Source organism: Sciurus vulgaris, assembly GCF_902686455.1.
Source record: "Sciurus vulgaris genome assembly, chromosome: 11".
NCBI lineage: Eukaryota > Metazoa > Chordata > Mammalia > Rodentia > Sciuridae > Sciurus > Sciurus vulgaris.
The window spans coordinates 103,396,499-103,416,039 of NC_136472.1; positions in this window are offsets into that span (position 1 = coordinate 103,396,499).

The following is a 19,541-nucleotide window of genomic DNA, read 5'->3' on the forward strand; positions in this document are numbered from 1 at the left end:
TAATTGTTTACTATTATTACTATGTACCAAGTACTTGACAAGCAACACTCTATGCCCTTCACAATAATTTGTGGAGTAGGTGTAATCATCCCCATTTTATATATGAGGGAACTGCAGTTCAGAGAAATTTAAAACTTGCTTTACATCTTACTGCTAGTAAGTAGCTATGATGGAGCTAATTTCATGTCAGTGTCTAATTCCTCTGCAGTCCTCAACTCAAATTTTAACTCCTCCCAAAATCCTTGAACCCCCAAGTCTTGATTGAGGAAGCTCTCTGTTACTCCCTCAGCTCAACTCAGTTCCTGTCCTTTCCGAACAGTGTCACCAAATTGTAATTGTTCCCCCAATTTAAAGTTCCTTCAAGCCAGAAACTGGGCTTTCTTTGCTTAGGCAATACCCAGCACAGTGCCTGCTACACAGCAAGTTCTCTGCAGATTAATCAAGAAATGAAAAAAGAGAAAGGGATGAAAAGGGCATAGAAGGTGAATGTTATCCACCTCAGCTGGGCCTAGAGCCAGGCCTGAGTCTCCTTGGTTCAGATCACACAGTGGAGATTCACAATTAGTCTCTTAATCTAGGTGGGCAGCCAAACAAGAATGGCCACTAAGCCCAAAAGAATGTTTGAACTTTTAACCATGTAATTCACCTTCTGAGAATCAGTGCTTGGTGTATAATCTGAATAGAACATGTAATAATTGTACATATTTATGGAGTGTGGTATATTTTAATACATGGATATAATGTATAATAATCAGATCAGGGTATCTGACATATCCATCACCTCAAACATTTATTATTTGTTTGTTTGGTGAATGTTGAAAATCATCTTTACTAGCTGTTTTGAAACATGCAAATAATTATTGTCAACCACAGTTACCCTAATATCCAGTCTTACAAGAACCACTATGCTGACCATTCCTCCTTTCCCATTCCCATGGCTTATCCTCCACTGACCACACCCTGTCTAATTCAGGTTCTTATGAATTCATATATGAACTATTCTTTTGATCTCTATATTCATCATCTTTCCATCACTATGATAATATATCTGAGATAACCAATTTAAAAGGAAGAAGGGTTTATTTCAGATGTTTCAGACCATAGTCGCTTGACCATGTTGCTTTGGGTCTGTAGCAGCACAATTCGTCATGGTATGAGTAGGTGGCAGGGAAGACTTCATACCTCATGATGGCCAGGGAGCAAAGGGCCTGGAGGGGTAGGGACTAGAGTCCCCAAATCTTCTTCAAAGGCATGCCCCCAATGACCCAATTTTCTTCCACTAGGCCCAACCTCCCCAAAAACTCTACCACCTCCCAGCCCCACCACAGATCAGGCAAGCCTTTAATACATGAACCCCTGGAAGACATTCCAGCTCCATACCAGAGCAGACTCTAAATAGGTCCCCCAATACAACTTCCCCAATTAATCTATCCTATTTCAATGTGAAATTTAACTTACCAAAGGTAGCTCTGATCACATTTTTCTCTAGCTCAAGAACCTTTCTTGATTTTCCACAAACTATTATTTTATATAAAATAATGACTTTAAGAGAGTTTTCATCCTGAAAGCATTTGAAACAACACAGACAAGTCTCTGATTGCCAGAAATGATGAAAACATAACATAGGGAAGAAATTTAGGGATCATCTAAATTACTTTCTAGAACCACATGTTTAAACTCCTTTAAATCTCTGTGTGAAATGAATCAGTGGAGACAGAGAATAGAGGAGATGATCTTGATCTAACTCAGCAGACTAGATGAAATAAATTAATGTCATAAGTTCTGTTCAAACCCATATTATCTTGTACAGTTGCATTAGGCTCCTCAAAGGAACTTTGCCTTCAGGCTTTCTCCCTCTGAACTTTTTATCATGCCACTGCCAGAGAGATCTTTTGAAAATGCAAACCTATGTCATGCCTTTAAGAGCTTCCAATTCTTACAAAATAAAGTGCATCCTTGGCATTCAGATGGTGATAACGCTCTGGTATCCGTGTTAGTCAACTTTCTGTTGCTGTGACCAAAATAACTGACAAAAATAACTTAGAGGAGGAAAGGTTTATCTTGGCTTATGCTTCAGAGGGTCAGTCAGTGGTCAGCTGGCTCTGAAGCAGAAACATCATGGAGGAAGGATCTAGTGGAGGAAAGTTTCTTAACTCATGGCAGCCAGGAAAGAGAGGAGAGGAAGAGGCCAAGGATAAGATGTAGTCCCCAAGGGCATGCTCCCTCCCAATTTTTTTTTGTTTGTTTGTTTGTTTTTTTACTAAGGATTGAACCCAGGACCTTAAATGTGCTAGGCAAGCACTCTACCACTGAGCTACATCTACATTCCCGACCCTCTGACCTATACATTACCTCCCATCAATCCATTCAAATTATTAACCCATTGAATTGATTAATCATTAACAAGGTCCTGATAAGATCATTTCCTAAAAGCCCCACTGCTGAACATCGTTGCTTTGAGGACCAAGCCTTCAACACATGAGACTTTGGGGGATATTTCAGATCCAAACCATAACAGCAACCTCAACAAAAATAGCTTGAAACCAAACATGTCTCCAAGTCTTCTCCCCTCCCAGTACCCCATGTTTACAATTTGACTTTGTAGCTCCTCATATCAAGGGGTATAATTTATTCCCCACTCCCTTGATTTTAGGTCAGGTTGTGCCTTGGCCAGTAGAATGTGGCAGAAAGAGAGAGTACCACGTCCAAGCCTACATCTCAAGAGGCCTTGCCCTTACCTACCCACCTCTGTGGAACCCTCGCACTGCCTCATGAATGAGCCGGTGCTGTCTATTCAATGATGAAAGACACACGACCCAGGGGCTTCTATCCAGCCAGCCAACATCCAGTCAACCACCACACATCCTAGGCAAACCAGCCTACCCACCAGATCACTGCATACCTCTGACCAAGTCCAGCTGAAATCATCCATGTCTGGCCCAGATCAGTAGGATGTCCACCCTCAGCTAGCCTGTATACTCATAAACGATATTAAGTGCTTATTGTTTAAGCCACTCCATTTAAAATATTTGTTTTATGATTGCCGAGAAACCAACCAGCTTCTTCCCCTGGTGCATTCAATGCAAACTACTTGATATTCTCTGACACTCACATCCTATCTCCATGCCTTGTTATACTTCATCCTCTGCTTAGGAGGCCTGGGTGGTTTTTGTTTTTTTGGCTTTTTTTTTTTTTTTTTTTTTGGGGGGGGGGAGGGGGTGTTTGTTTGTTTTGTTTTGTTTTCTATCTCATGAAAATCTACTCACCATTGAAGATCCAGTTCAAACATTGTTTATCTACCGACAGGTATTTATTGAGGCTGGGCACTGAGGTTTGAAACTGACAAGACATTTTGTGTACTCCACCAGCTCACAGATGAGGAAAAGGCAAACAAGTAAATAGTTAATGCCACCTCTTCCTTCCTTTCTGTTAAGTCCCTTAAGTAGATTCTTATTTCTTCCCAAGGACCCTCATTCCTCTACTATAGCACTTGTAGACATAATGCCTGACATGTTAATCATACCTAACCAGAAGCACTCTTAGGTTGAAGAGATGAGGTAATGAAGGCCAGGCCCTAAGCATGGTGCCTGAAACACAGTAAGTGGAAAGTACACTGTTGCTACTTTAGTTAACATACACATTCATCTTCTCTATTTGACTGCAGATAAGCTTCTTCCAAGCAGGAACTGAGCCAAAGTCATCTTCGCATCTCAAGTGCCTAAAGTGTCTGCGTGCCTGGTACAAAATAAACATTCTCCAGACGCTGGTGGAGATAACCATCAGTTTAAGAACTGAGCAAAGGCCCAATAATCCCAAAGCTGTTTGTGGCCTCGGGGCTCTTGTGTTATGCTGGGGCGCCCTCTGCTGTGTGTGTGTGTGTCTGATCACACATTTGGGTAAGAAGAGCAACTCCTGAGGGAGCCAAAAGAAAAGTTCCCAGAAGGGTTCATTCCAGGCAAAGAAGGGTACTGTACCCTTGTCTAGTGCTATAAATGTAGCAGGTTTATTTTATAGCTGCAACTACCTGTGTTGTTTTTTGAATGAATAAAATAAATTTGCTTGGGCTTTTGTCTTATTTAGATCATAAATAAGCCCTTAATAAGTAATGAAGGAATAACAAAATAGACATGGTAAGGTAGATGTATCATAGGTCCTTTTGACGAGTAAGCCACTACATACATGGCACATGTCCATCACTTGAGGTTTTATCTATGGGAATCTGAGTATAGATGTATCTGTATTTAGGGAGTAAGCAAATTCAGATTACAGTAGTTACATTTTTTATAAATCAGATATGACATTGTTAATCATATTACTATAAAGAAAATACTTAAACAGCACACAGACAACATTATAATTAACCTTTTACCAAATTATTTAAAATAATATATTTGCCTGAAAAGGTATGTAGTTTCTCTGTTAGCAGATACTGAAATCAGACTTTCTCTACTTCTGCTGGCAGGTGGGGGCTACGTAAGCTTCAGGCCTCTGCAGCTGAGGAAAATGGTTTTAGTGTTAGCAGTTAATCAAGCCGGAGACATCTGCCAGCATCAGCTTGGAGGATCACAGCCAGCAAAGTCAAATTCTTCTCCACTACTATCACGGGGTTTGTTGCAGTTCTTAAGGGCAGGCTGTGCCCTCCAGTGTTGCAGCAGACCCCCAGCAGCTCCCCGGCAAGTCCTTTCCAGTCTTGTCTACCAAATCCAAAGAATGAAATTCAGACAACTGACAGTGCTCTGTGCATACTGGCACTATGCCTGATTATATTTTATTCAGTACCAGATATTATAAATGAAAAATTTTAGTAAGCTGACATCTTCTTTATCTATTCTTCTGTTGAAGGACACCTAGATTGGCTCCATAGTTTAACTATTGTGAGTTGAGCTGCTATAAATATTGATGTGTCTCCATCACTGTAATATGCAGAAGTGGGATCGCTGGGTCAAATGGTGGTTCCAATTCCAAGTTTTCTTAGGAATCTCCATACTGCTTTCCAAAGTGGTTGCAGCAATCTGCAGTCCCACCAACAATGTATGAGTGTACCTTTTTCCCCACATCCTTGCCAACACTTAATATTGCTTGTATTTTTGGTAATTGCCATTCTGACTGGAATGAGATGAAATCTTAGAGCAGTTTTGATTTGCATTTCATCAAGATGATGAACTTTTTTTCATATGTTTGTGATCAATTGTATTTCTTTGTCTGTGAAGTGTCTGTTCAGTTCCTTAGTCCATTTATTGATTGAGTTATTTGGGCTTTTTGGTGTTAAGTTTTTTGAGTTCTTTATATATCTTGGAGATTAGTGCTGTATCTGAGGTGCATGTGGTAAAGACTTTTTCCCATTCTGTAGGCTCTCTCTTCAAAGTATTGATTGTTTCCTTTGCTGAGAAGAAGCTTTTTAGTTTGAATCCACCCCATTTATTGATTCTTGATTATTTCTTGAGCTTTAGGAGCCTTGTTAAGGAAGTCAGGTCCTAAACCAGCATGATGAAGATTTGGGCCTACTTTTTTTTCTATTAGACACAGGGTCTCTGTTATAGTGCCTAAGTCTTTGATCCACTTTGAGTTGATTTTTGAGCAGGGTGAGAGATAGAGGTTTAATTTTATTTTGTTACATATGAATTTCCAGTTTTCCCAGCACCATTTGTTGAATAAGGTATCTGTTGAATGGGGCTGCAACACCAGAGGCCTTAACCTGCAGCAACCTTTCAGGGATGTAAAACTCAGACCACACACTGAAATCCAAGAAGAGCTTTATTCAGGGGAGATGGAGCTCTTGTCACAAAGGAAGCTGCTTCTGTCTTTATTGCATATTGTCTTTTATATGCTTGCAGTTAAGCTAGCCATACATCTTAAAGGTCAAGCCTTGCATAAGCAGTTACTAGCCAGTCTAGTCTATTTGGCAGAGTATAGGTTGATAACAGAAAGTAAAAAACAACTGTGTGAACACAGAAGGCGACAGCTTCTCAGACAGAAGAGTTGTCTTACAGTTCACAGAAGAACATCCCGTTCACAAAGCACAGGAAAAGAGTACAGGGCCCTAGATCCTGAGGATCCTGTTTGTCACCTCCGTCTTTTGACAGAATGCCATATAGGCCTCCTTCCAGGGAACAGGGCCCGCAGCTATCTTTCCTCCAATGTATGTTTTTGGAAGGTTGGTCTAGTATGAGGTAACTGTATTTATGTGGGCTTGTATCTGTATCTTCTTTTTGTACCATTGTTCTACATGTCTATTTTGGTTGCCAATACCATGCCATTTTTGTTACTATTGTTCTGAAGTATAGTTTAAGGTCTGGTAGTGTGATACCTCCTGCTTCACTCTTCTTGCTAAGGATTGCCTTGGCTATTCTGGGTCTCTTATTTTTCCAAATGAATTTCATGATTGCTTCATCTAATTCTAGGAAGAATGTTATTGGGATTTTAATAGGAATCACATTGAATCTGTGTAACACTTTTGGTGGTATGATCATTTTGACAATATTAATTCTGCCTATCCAGGAGTATAGGAGAGCTTTCCATTTTCTAAGGTCTTCTTCAATTTCTTTCTTTAGTGTTCTGTAGTTTTCATTGTAGAGGTCTTTCACCTCTTTTATCAGATTGGTCCCCAAGTTTTTGTGGGTTTGTTTTTTTGTTTTTTGTTTTTTGTTTTTTTTTTTTGTTTGTTTGTTTGTTTTTTTTGAGGCTCTTGTGAATGGGGTAGTTTTCCTAATTTCTCTTTCAGTGGATTCATCATTGATGTATAGGAATGTGTTTGACTTATGGGTGTTGGTTTTATATCTTACTACTTTGCTCAATTCATTTATTAGTTCTAGAAGTTTTTGGTGGATTATTTTTTGGGGGGGTCTTCTAAATAAAGAATCATGTCATCAGCAAATAGTGGTACCTATTTGTATTCCTTTAATTTCTTTCTTCTAATTGCTCTGGCTAGAGTTTTGAGGATAATACTAAATAAAAGTGGTGAAAGAGGGCATCTTTGCCTTGTTCTAGTTTTTAGAGGGAATGCTTTCAATTTTTCTTGGTTTAGAATTATGTTTGCCTTGGGTTTAGCATATATGGCTTTTACAATGTTGAGGTATGTTCCTGTTATCCCTAGTTTTTCTAGTGTTTTGAACATGAAGGGGTGCTGTATTTTGTCAAATGCTTTTTCTACATCTATTGAAATGATCGTGTGTTTCTTGTTTTTAAGTCTTTTGATATGATGTATTAGGTTTATTGATTTCCATATGTTGAACCAATCCTGCATCCCTGGGGTGAACTCCACTTGATTGTGGTGCACTATCTTTTTTAATATGTTTGTGTATGCAATTTGCCAGAATTTTATTGAGGCATCTGTGTTCTTCAGGGATATTGGTCTGAAGTTTTCCTTTCTTGATGTGTCTTTACCTGGTTTTGTCATCAGGGTAATATTAGGCTCATAGAATGAGTTTTGAAGGATCCTCTCCTTTTCTATTTAATAATAATTTAAATACTAATTTGAGGAGTATAGGTGTTAATTCTTCTTTAAAGGACTGTAGAACTCAACTGAGAATCCATCTGGTCCTGGACTTTTCTTGATTGACAGACTTTTGATGGCGTTTCCTATTTCATTACTTGAAATTGTTCTGTTTAAATCATGTATGACCTCCTGATTCAGTTTGGGTAGGTCATATGTCTCTAGAAGGTTGTTGATATCTTCAAGATTTTTTATTTTATCGAAGTATAAATTTTCAAAATAGTTTCTAATTATCTTTTGTATTTCAGTTAAGTCCATTGTGATATTTCCTTTTTTGTCACATATTTTAATAATTTGGGTTTTCTCTCTTTTTCTCTTTGTTAGCATGGCTAGGGGTTTATCAATTTTATTTATTTCTTCAAAGAATCAACTTTTCGTTTTGTCAATTTTTTCAATCATTTCTTTTGTTTCGATTTCATTGATTTCAGCTCTGATTTTAATTATTTCCTATCTTCTACTACTTTTGGTGTTGATTTGTTCTTTTCCTAGGGCTTTGAGATGAAATGTTAGGTCATTTATTTGTTGACTTTTTATTTTTTTAATAAATGAGCTCAATACAATAAACTTTCCTCTTAGTACTGCCTTCATAATGTTCCAGAGATTTTGATATGTTGTATCAGTATTCTCATTTATCTCTAAGTATTTTTTCATTTCATCCTTGATTTCTTCTACTATCCATTCATCATTCAATAGTGTATTATTTAGTCTCCATGTGTTAGATTAGATTGTATTTTTTATTCTATTGTTGATTTCTAATTTCATTCCATTATGATCTGATAGAATGCAGGGTATTATCTCTGGGTTTTTTTTTTTTTTTTTTTTTGTATTTACTAAGAGTTACTTTGTGGCATAAGATATGGTCTATTTTAGAGAAGGATTCATGTGCTGCCCAGAAAAAAAGTATATTCACTCATTGATGGATCTTATATTCTATATATCTGTTAAGTCTAAGTTATTGATTGTATTATTTAGTTCTATAGTTTCTTTATTTTTTGTTCGGAAGATCTGTCCAGTAGTGAGAGAGGTGTGTTAAAAGCACCCAGTATTATTGTGTTGTTGTCTATTTGATTCTTGAAATTGAGAAGAGTTAGTTTGACGTACATAGATGCTTCATTGCTTGGGGCATAAATATTTACAATTGTTATGTCTTGCTGATGTATGGTTCCCTTTTGTAGGATTAAATGGCCTTCTTTGTCCCTTCTGATTAACTTTGTCTTGATCACTTTATCTGATATGAGGACAGAAACCCCTGCTTGTTTACACAATCCATATGAGTGATATGTTTTTTTCCCATCCTTTCACCTTTGGTCTGTGTATGTCTTTGCCTATGAGATGAGTCTCTTGCAGGCAGCATATTGTTGGGTCTTGTTTTCTAATCCAATCTGCCAGTCTAGGTCTTGATTGATGAGTTTAGGCCATTGACATTTGAGGTTATTATTAAGATATGATTTTTATTCCCACTTTGGTTTATTTCTGTTTTGTTTTGTTGGTTTTTTTTTTGTTTATTTGTTATTTGTTTGTTTGTTTGTTTGCTTTTGTGGTGCTGGGGATTGAACCCAGGGCCTTGTGCCTTGTGCTTGCCCTTATTTCTGGTTTTTAATTTGATTTAGTTTCGTCTTTGATTGACTATTCTTTTAGTGTAATTCCTCCCTTGCTGATTTTCACTTTTTTTTCCCCACTTCATCCTCATGGAATATTTTGTTGAGAATATTCTGTAGCATAGGCTTTCTAGTTGCAAATTCTTTTAACTTTTGTTTATCATAGAAGGTTTTTGTTTCATCTTCAAATATGAAACTTATTTTTGCCAGATATAAAATTCTTGGTTGGTGTCCGTTTTCTTTCAGAGCTTGAAATATATTATTCTAGGACCTCCTAGCTTTGAGGGTCTGCGTTGAGAAATCAGTTGAGATTCAAATTGGTTTCCCCCAAAAGTAATTTGTTTTTTTTTTCTCTCATGGCCTTTAAGATTTTTATCCTTATTCTGTATTTTAGTTAGGTGTCTTGGTGTGGGTCTGCTGTAATTTTGTACATTTGGGGTCCTGTAAACCTCTTGTATTTGATTTTCCATTTCATTCTTCAGGTTTGGGAAATTTCTGATATTACTATTTTTAAAATATCTTATTCCTAAATTAAGACATAATGATTTCATTTCTAATAGCAAAAAACTAAAAAGTATATAGGAATCAACTTATTATCTTATATATTTGATTATGTACAGTCACATTTTTAATTTTAATATTTAAATTAAATCAAAAAATTTACTGAAGAGATTTTTTAATAAAAACCAACTAGAAAATTTGGAGAAAAACTCTATGTTTATAATTGAAAATATTTGACCTTTTAATCATGCAAATTCTCCTAAAATCAACTTATAATTTGATGTAACTCAAATCAAAATCCCAAGGACTTTTGACAAAACTTGAAAAACTGATTCTAAACTTCATATGGAAAAATGAACATGCAAGAATACTTAAGACAATTTTGACTTCTCACGGGAAGAGCCAACCTTGACTGTTTACTTGCTGGCATTTCATCTCTATAGCAGCAGCTATTTTGACTCACCCCTAGTCAGAAAAAAGGAATGACAGAGATGCTTCTGTTAACATTTTTTAACAAGAATGTATTAATGTTTTATTTTTATTTCAAAAGTAAATACTATTAAAAGGCAAATGGGAAACAAAGGAATGAGAAAGAGAAAGGTAGAAAATAAAAGAACACTAAAATTTTAGTAAAAAGATGAGAACCAGTGTCTTGCTTTGTCTGCTGCCATCCAGTCCTTCACCCCCAACACACACCAGCACTGGCAAGTGTTAGGAATTCATAGGGCAATAAACTCTCAGAAGCTTACGTGATACAGGAAGTCAGTGCTCTGTTCTAGTAGCCACACCTAACCTAAAAATCATAGTTGCCACTTATACTTTATCTAAAATCTACTATGTTTGGCTACCTCACTTTTTTTTTTTTACATATTTTTAGTTGTAGATGGACATAATAGCTTTATTTTATTTATTTTTTTAACGTGGTGCTGAGGATTGAACCCAGTGCCTCACACATGCTAGGTGAGTGCTCTACCACTGAGTCACAACCTCAGCCCCACATGTATTTCTATAACCACTGCTTCTATTTTTGCCTCCGTCTTCTGAAGTTGGCAACATTATCTCCATTTTTAGATGAGAAAACTGTGACTCAGAGAGTTTAATTTACTTCTCAGGTCAATCACTAAGCAGCTGAGTCAGAATTAAAACGCAAGTCTAATTGTCACCAAAACCCATGCTTTTTCCACTACACCCTATTGCCTCTCTTCTGAGGAAGAAGCTATGGAAACAATTCCTCTGGCACTTCTCAAGGAATAGGATACTGTGTCACTAGGAAGATTTTTCTAGCCAAGATCTCGGTGCCTGTGATGATTCATATTTAGATCATGTTCCTTGAGAGTAAAGAAATAAAAGATATTTGTAAGCAGCTGGTTTTAACATCTGAGAGTTGTAACTAAAGTTTTCAAGAAAATCATCCAACTATGTTGTAGGGAATCTCAGAGGCCATGAGAGCTGTTTATTTCTTCCCACAGCTAATTTCAACCTTGACAAATTTCCTCTCCACTTTTCAGCCTAATGACAGCTAAAATGCTCCTTATTAAATAGTCATAAGAAAGGGTTCTGAGAAATTCCAGAAATTCAGGGTGTCCAGCACCCTGAGCACACCTTTTAACTAAACTATTAGAAGGTTGAATCTTCAGTAGAGGTGCCTGGACATCCATCTATCCAGGTCAAGTGTCAACCCATCTCCCAGCCTGCAAGAGAAACATGGTTCTGGGTAACGACATAACCACACACCTCTGACTGTATGTGTGAAATGGGATACACTCTTTGGGCCACAACCTAAGGGAACCAGATTTTGCCCTTTCTCCCCACCTAGGAGCTGTGAAGACAGATTTCAGTAGAGAAATTCAATTATTGAATGACGCCAGTTAGGAAAATGTTGACCTAACCCAAGGAATCTGGCTTCTTGCTTCAGCGTAAGTAGTTGCTTGCTTCATAAGTAGTTGTGCAACTTCTCTTAGCCTGTCTCCCCTCAATAAAATTTCACTGTTGAGCTAAGTATCTTTGAAATTCCTCTAGCTAAAATATCCCAGAAACCTTACTGGAGTTCTTGTGATGGGGAAATATTACTTCCTGTGTTTGAAATTAACCCCAAATTATTGCAGCATTATTTCTTCTACCTCTTTGTTGAGATTGATGCCTACACCAGGTGGTCTGGTATACTGTCACTGGGTGCTGTTCAATGTAAAGCACTCATTTGAAATGATTCTACACTTACCATAAATTCAAGGATCCACCACATTAAAATAGGCAATGACAGACCACACTTCTCTTTTCCTATTTCTTCATGAAGCTTAATCACACAGAAATGGCTATGCCAAATAAGATTTAATCAATTGGTCTCTTCCCAGAAAATATAAACTATTAAAATGATGGCTTATGATCTTTTGTAATTAAAGCAGCAGAGTAACTTAGAACAACTTATATTTCAGGACCAAGTTCTTTTCTGATTGGCACCAAGACTGGGGGAAAACAACTTCTGGTACTTTTTAAAAAATTCTCATATCTTTTTTTTCAAGTCATCAAAACTAATATTCAAAATAACATTGCCCTTCCTCCTTGAAGTTTATGTATTAATACAAAAGGCCAGAGATATAAAACACTCTCTAATTGCTTTTCTTGGCTTTGCTGAGGATTGAGTGTGATTTTATTTTTTTTTTTTATTATTTTTATTTTTACAGACTGCATTTTGATTCATTGTACACAAATGGGCTTAATTGTCTGTCACAAAATGCAGTTATATATATCTATAAATATATATATAAACTGTAAAGCAAAGGAAATGTAATAAAGTCAATGGAACATTTCATACCAGAAAGGATTTTATTTACTTTGAAATGCCCTTATTACCTCCTCTATATTTTCCTTTCTCAAATTGTTCAGATAACGCTCTGTGTACAATCTAAGATAATTCACTGGAAATATAGAATTTTAAAAAGACACTTAAAAACTTTAAAAAAAAAAGAACATTGCCAGTTTTGAATTGCAAATAAAATGGGGCCATCAAAATATATGTCCTGGGCTGGGACTGTGGCTCACTGGTTGAGTGCTCACATAGCATGTGTGAGGCACTGGGTTGGATCCTCAGCACCACATAAAAATTTTAAAAATAAAATAAAGGTATTGCGTCCATCTATAACTTAAAAAATATTAAAATATATAAATATATATATGTATCTCCTGCTGCCAGGTACTAATACATCATTTTCTCCCAGCAGAGATATCCCTGCATTCTTATTCATAGAAGGGAGTGGCTATGTGGTTTGTACAGACAGGTCTGAAAAATTATGTTTGCTTTCATTTTCACTGTAGTTAGAAATATGCCCTTTGATTCTGGAGAATGAATTTGCAGATTAGACAGAGCCTCAGGTGAAAGTCTATGTCAATCATGACACTGACAGAATAAGCATATCTGGGACACCAAAAATATCATGAAAAAATGGAAAAAGAAAATTATAACCAAGTAGAGGTCTTCAGGGGAAACATTTATTTCACTATACACATCTTTCCCTGGAATGGAATGCTTTATAGCTCAGAGACTAATCATCAGTCATATCAAATGTCAAAGATGTGATCTTTCATAAGAGGCATTCAAAATGAACTGGTTCAAAAATCATCCTTAAAGTCAGTGACATATGGTATAATACATAATGTATCTGAGATTGGCAGTCTATCATATTGCATATGACTGTCTCTCATTCCTAAAGTCAAGATTAGTTGGAATTATCATGTGACCAAATCAAATCTTCAACTTCCCACTTACTCTGTTGGTCTGTATTCTGAATGTGATCGCTGTCATTCTGACAGGGTGGGATGGGATGGGAGTAATGACTTTCAAAAGGATTTTGCAATGTCACCTGATTCCAAGTGTAACTCTTCTGTTTAAGAGAAATTGCAAAATTGTTTGTAAAGCACTATGAAGGCCTTGTCATTCTGGATAAATGGAGAGCCCAATAGGGATGCAGCAAATAATAGGAGTAGCTTTTGTGTTGAATTGTCTGATAATCACCATGAAACCTTTGGGTATCTGAAAAGTTTGCCATTGTGAAGAATAATTGTCTTAGGATTGTCAGGTGTATGTGAATGCATGGGTGTTGAGTATCACTGTGCATGTCATCATTACAGACCCACCATCTGTTGAAAATACTCTTTTTTCTCTATGTCCTTTTAAAGACTGTGTCAGATGAATATAAAGTGGGTAAGCAGTTGGAAGAGAGACAAGTCACAGTAGGATATGGGTCACAGTATTGGCTAGACCTGTCAACACTGTCCCCCAACCAATGTCACATCATGCAGACTGGAATGAAATTTCTGCTGCTGAGAAAATTCATTTTCACTTTACTCGTCCAGTGAGAGACTAACACATTTCTGAATTTTAAAAATCTGAGGTCTAAAGTAAAGACTTCTGTGCTGGGTTTTTGTTTTGTTTTGTTTTTTGTTTTTATTTATTTGTTTGGTTTTATCCTTTGGTGTAGACTAGCTGCCACCTTCTGTGGTTCATGGCATGATGATTGAGTTTTCACATCATGGTGTGACATGTATCTCCTTTAGAACTTATTGCTGGGTTGACACATTACCTGTCTGACATGGAGGGAAAGCAGTGAGGGTCAAAGAGAGACATAATTGGAAAAGACCTTTTGATGTTTAATGTTTTTAAAGCTATTAAATTTTTGAATGACAGTTCCAGCATCTTCTTTGAAAAATGTGTCAGAAGAGAACTTTTACCTATAAGCTAACACGTTACACAACCTCAGGTTTTAAAAATATTAACTTTTTAAAGTAGAGTCGTAGATGGTCTGAATGTGCAGACACAAAGACAGAAACTTGTTTCAGAGGGAATCCACAGAGCCAGGGTGGAAACTGACTAGGGAGAATGGTAGAGGGTGCAAAGATAAATTTCTCTGGAAGAATGTAAAGGAATGGGAGTAAGAATTCCCTGATCCCTCTGAGAAAGTAAAACGCATGATGTTCTCGGTTTAACCACTGCCCAAATCCTTGATAATAATTAGAAGTGCAAATCCTGAGAGCTGGTATGCTCTAACTTTAGTTAATAATCACCTAGGGAACTGGTTTAAAATGTGGCAATTCTCTTAAAATTTCCCTTTCAGTAGGTCTAGGTTTGGTGCAGGAAGCTGCAGTTGAAGAACTATTTCAGATATTGCAATTCAATCACGCTTACATTTTGAGAATCACAGTGTACTTTTCAGAGCAAAGGAATCTCCAATTCACCTCTCTTTCTCTGCTTAAAAATTGTATGTTCAATGGGGCCAGTCATATAACTCAGTGTAAAGCAATTACCTAGCATGCATGAAGCCCTGGGTTCTATTCACAGCCCTGAACACACAGACTTTCACAAAATGCTTTATTATTGCCTCTTGAAATAGCAGTAGCAGTAATACTGCCAGTACTTAACACTTTTGGGACCTATTATGTACCAAGAATTGTTAACACTTATAGTAATATTAACCATCATTTATTAAGCACTTAGTTACTAGCGTGTATTGTGCTAGACACGTTGCAAATATTATCTAATTTAACTCGGTGACCCTTTGAATAAAGTATTCTCTATTTTGGGGGTGGGATGCTAGGGATTGAATCCAGGGTATCTCACATGTTAAACACATACTCTAACACTCATCTCTACACCAGTTCCTTCTATTTTTACAACTAAGGAATTTAAGGCCCACTAAAGTTCAGCAACTTGTCTGAGGTCACATATTAGGAGCAAAATGCAGTCTGTCATAGACCATGCTTTTTCCAAAGCATTATTTTCAAGTGATCTAATGAGTGGGAGATGAAAATTACCATGTGATGAAATTCCCCAAGTGTGTATAACCAGTTAATGCTGTAGATGGAGCTGTCATTTCCACTTAATCCCCATAGATAACACTGACACATTGAAAATAGCTAATCAGCCATCAATATGCTCCTCTCTTATCATCTACTGTTCCATTGACTGACAAGAAAGGGTTATTCCAGGGCTTGTTTCAAACTCCTAGGACACAGAAAATTGTAGAAATTTCACATCCTGTATGACTGAGCCATAGAGCCAGTAAGCAACATATCTGAAGGCCTCCGATATACACTGGCATTTTTGTCCCAGAGTAAGGGAGCATTCTTTGCACCCCAGAATCATCTACCTGATAGTGCAGAGGGCTAGCCTTGATGATTAGAAAAAGGTACATTTGCTGATCTCAGATGGCGAGATCTAAATTTCCCTCTAATCTCTACATTTTATGACTGATCACTTGTCCTTTCTAAGCCTTGATCCTTCCCACTTTTAAGGTATGAATAAAGAAAAATGCTTTATTATCTTTGGCCACGAAGGATGAGGCAAGAGGATTTCTTGAGCCCAGAGATTTGAGACTAAACTTGGCAACACAGTAAGGCCCCATCTCAATGGATAGATAGATAGATAAATAGATAGATAGATAGATAGATAGATAGATAGATAGATAGATAGATGATAGATAAATGCTTCACAAGATAAAAGAGAGAATTAAATAAAACATGAAATTTTCTAACACATAGTGGGCATGCAATAATATATGTGAACTTTGACTCTAACTTTCCACAGTTTAATGCTCCAGTACCACCCTGTTGATAGATGAACTTGAAAATATGCTCAACACATTGTGCTTTGATGAGTAATTCATAAACATTGTCAAATTGTTCAGGGGGTGATAGAGACAGATCAAAAGAAGCAAGTATCATGAATATTTCATAAAGAAGCTAACTGCCTTTGAAAAAGCTGTTTCCGCAGCTTAAAGTTTTTAAAAAGTTTGGTTTGCTCATTAATGTAACAGAACTTTTAGAAGTAGAACTTTTAAATGTCTCTTTTTAAATCCTTCTGTATTGGACACAGATCTAGCCATAGGAATGGTACCTGTCTATTCCAAAGGCTTTTATATCTGGCCAGTCATTGATGTGTTCAACAGAAACTTATCCAGTGATGATGATGGATGAGCTAGGAACTAAAATTAAACATTAAAGAGTCCCCAAAGACAAGAAACACACATGGGAGGCACAAACAAGCCAAGTGCTATGAGTGTTTAGGCATGAGGCTCAGAGAAGGGAATTATCTGGGGATAACTTCCAAGAGGTATGGACGTGGCAATCTTAGCAAATGATCAGGAGTTAGCAAGAAAAAAAAAAAAGGAAGTTCAGGAAAAGGGGATAGCCTTACTAGGAAACCACAGCAGAAGAGACCAGGCAATACTTGAAATCCACAAACAGAGAGAAATGTTTGGAAATGAGAGTGGAGGGTGACACATGGGACAGGTGAACAAAAGAGAAGTTACAGGTAGACATGGCGCAACTAAGAAAGGTCTTCTGTGCCACACACAAAAAAATTGTTTTCATAGTCTTAAAATAGGAAAATTATAAAATGTTAGGTAGCAAACATATCAGAGAAAAAGGTAATAGAACCAGTTTATTGCTATCTACTTTCCACAGATCTCCAGGAATTCAAAGCAGGATTCTGGGGATTGAGATTTCAAGGTGGAAATAGATGTACCTGCCTACCAAGGAAGGTTCTAGAACTGCCACATAGAAACGGCAAGGATCATGCATCAAAATGTCTTTGCAGGCAGCCCGGAATTGCAGAAAGAATTACGTTCCAGTGGAACAAAAGAGACAGTGGAGTGCTAAGGAAATAGAAGAGATAAATAAGGATTATCTTCTTGATATTTCTTCTAGACTGATTGAGAGCCCCAAATTAGACTAGAGAACAATGGAATCTTTACAATTTTATGACCATTTTCATACACCCCTAGTATGGGTCAGTGAAACAAAGATGGAAATTATGGAATCTTTTTTCTATATTGGAGTACCTCTGAGAGTCATGGATTAGGACATGAATTATCTGAATAATTTTTAGTCCTTATGGAAACAACTATATTATAGCCCCAGGGAGAAGATTTGGGGCCAGATATTGTTTTGGAACTGCCATAAATGGACTTAAGAGCTTGTGTATTTATTTCAATGTGAGAAAATAGTTAGAAAAATGTAGGATGTTTCTAAAAATGTCCTGTTTAGTTGAATTTAGAGAATATTGGAAGAATAATCCAAACCAGCACTGAAAGATATTATTTTAATTCAAATAGTTGGTTGCCATTGTAATGTGGGCAAGTCACCTTTAATACAATTAAATGTTGAAAAAAGTCCCCATAGACAAGAAACACAAATGGGAGGCGCAAACAAACCAACACGATGCTTTGTGTGTTGGCATTCCAGGACTTAATGGAAGAAAGAGAAGAACATCACCCAGCAAAGAGCTGCTCCTCAGGTGAGATGGTAATGGGGAGAACTGGTCTGGCTGCTGTTGATAAAGGTAGCCAGGTGGTCTAAGGCCCAGTGTCTAAACTCTCTGTAAACACATTCATGGTCCAACAACTGCTGGTGGCAAGAGGTTCCTTCTAATGTGTGAAGCATGGTGCCAAAGGATTTCACAAGTGGTCCAACTTGGAAGTCAGAGAGATGTGGTCAGAACCTTGAGACCTGCCCTCATAAAGCATCATTATTGCCAGCAGTTGGAGAGATGCTCTGTGCTTCAACTCTGTCTTATTAGTCATTTTATCCCAAGTGTCTAGCACAATGCCCAACACATGAGAGTTTCACAATAAGCACATGAATGAATGAATGAATGAATGAATGAATGAATGAATGCACTAAAGAGAGAGAAGTGATGGTAGGCTCAAGCCCATGGACAGGAACTTCAGTTCAGAAGTTCTGGATTCAGAGTTCTGGTTCTAAGGAAGAGCTAACATTTGATTTAGGGTAACTAGGCCCTTTTTGAGTGGGCAGAACCAAGAGGGCAGCAAAAAGTACTGCAATGATTCAGAGTACCCAAAGTCTCAGGGAAGGTTATGCATAAAAGATTTATAAGTCAGTCATTATTTAGCCATAATGACAAGGACTCCTGTTTGTAGAAGATACTAGATATAAATTCCTATCCCCACAACTGAAGTTGTTAATGGTTGTCCTACCTCTGCAAAGATGACCTTAATGTGGCCTAAAAATGGGTCCTATTAATAGATCCAGCCACAGGAAACTAGGAAAAGAAAAATGAGGATTGATGAACAAATAAAAATAACAGAATTACTGTTGTTGCCTTTACCTAATCAGGCTGATGTGTTCAAAAGCTAAAGCATACGAGAATAAAACTTAAAACATGGTCAAATGGTTTGGAGATCTATAATGAGTATCAATGAGATGATACTGTTTGTCATCCTAACTTCACCATTTATGTCTGATTAGCCAAGTGTCTGACCCTCGGTTCCCACATCCACAAAATGGCATGTTATGTGAAAAGTGGCCAGGCCAGCACAGGGCTCACATGAGTGGACTCATGAAATAGTACCCACTGTAAATGTGGCAGCAGGACTAAGACTTTAGGGAAAGATCAGATGGTCCAGTATCTGAAGAGAAAGTGTCACTCCTTTTGTCTTGTCCATTCCCTTCGCCACCAACACACGTTCACCTTCTCAAACACACACATAACACACAGATTCTGCTAACCATCAAAAGAACTCTCAACTACTGGCCTCTGAGTAGGTGTACCATATACAAATCATTAGCAGTTGTACATCCATGTACATAGTCTAACTCCAAAATTAGGGCCAGGACATTGAGTACAATACGCTGTTATTCCCCAGCTTTTGTTAGGAACCTCTCAAAATCTACTTTTTTTTCTTTAACCATATTCAGGTTCTTAATGCTGGTTGACATTAGAATCACCTCGACTCCTTCTAAAAAAGGGTAACTGTCAGGTTTACCTCCAGACCAATTAAATTAGAAACTCCTAGGAACAGGGCTCAAGCTTGGGTGTGTTTTCAAAGGTTCTCATGTCATTCTGAGGTGCCACTCAAGTGGAACTGCAGCACCAGCATTGTTTAGGAGTGTGTCTGATGTGGACTTTCAGGACCCACCTCTGACTGAATCAGAATCAG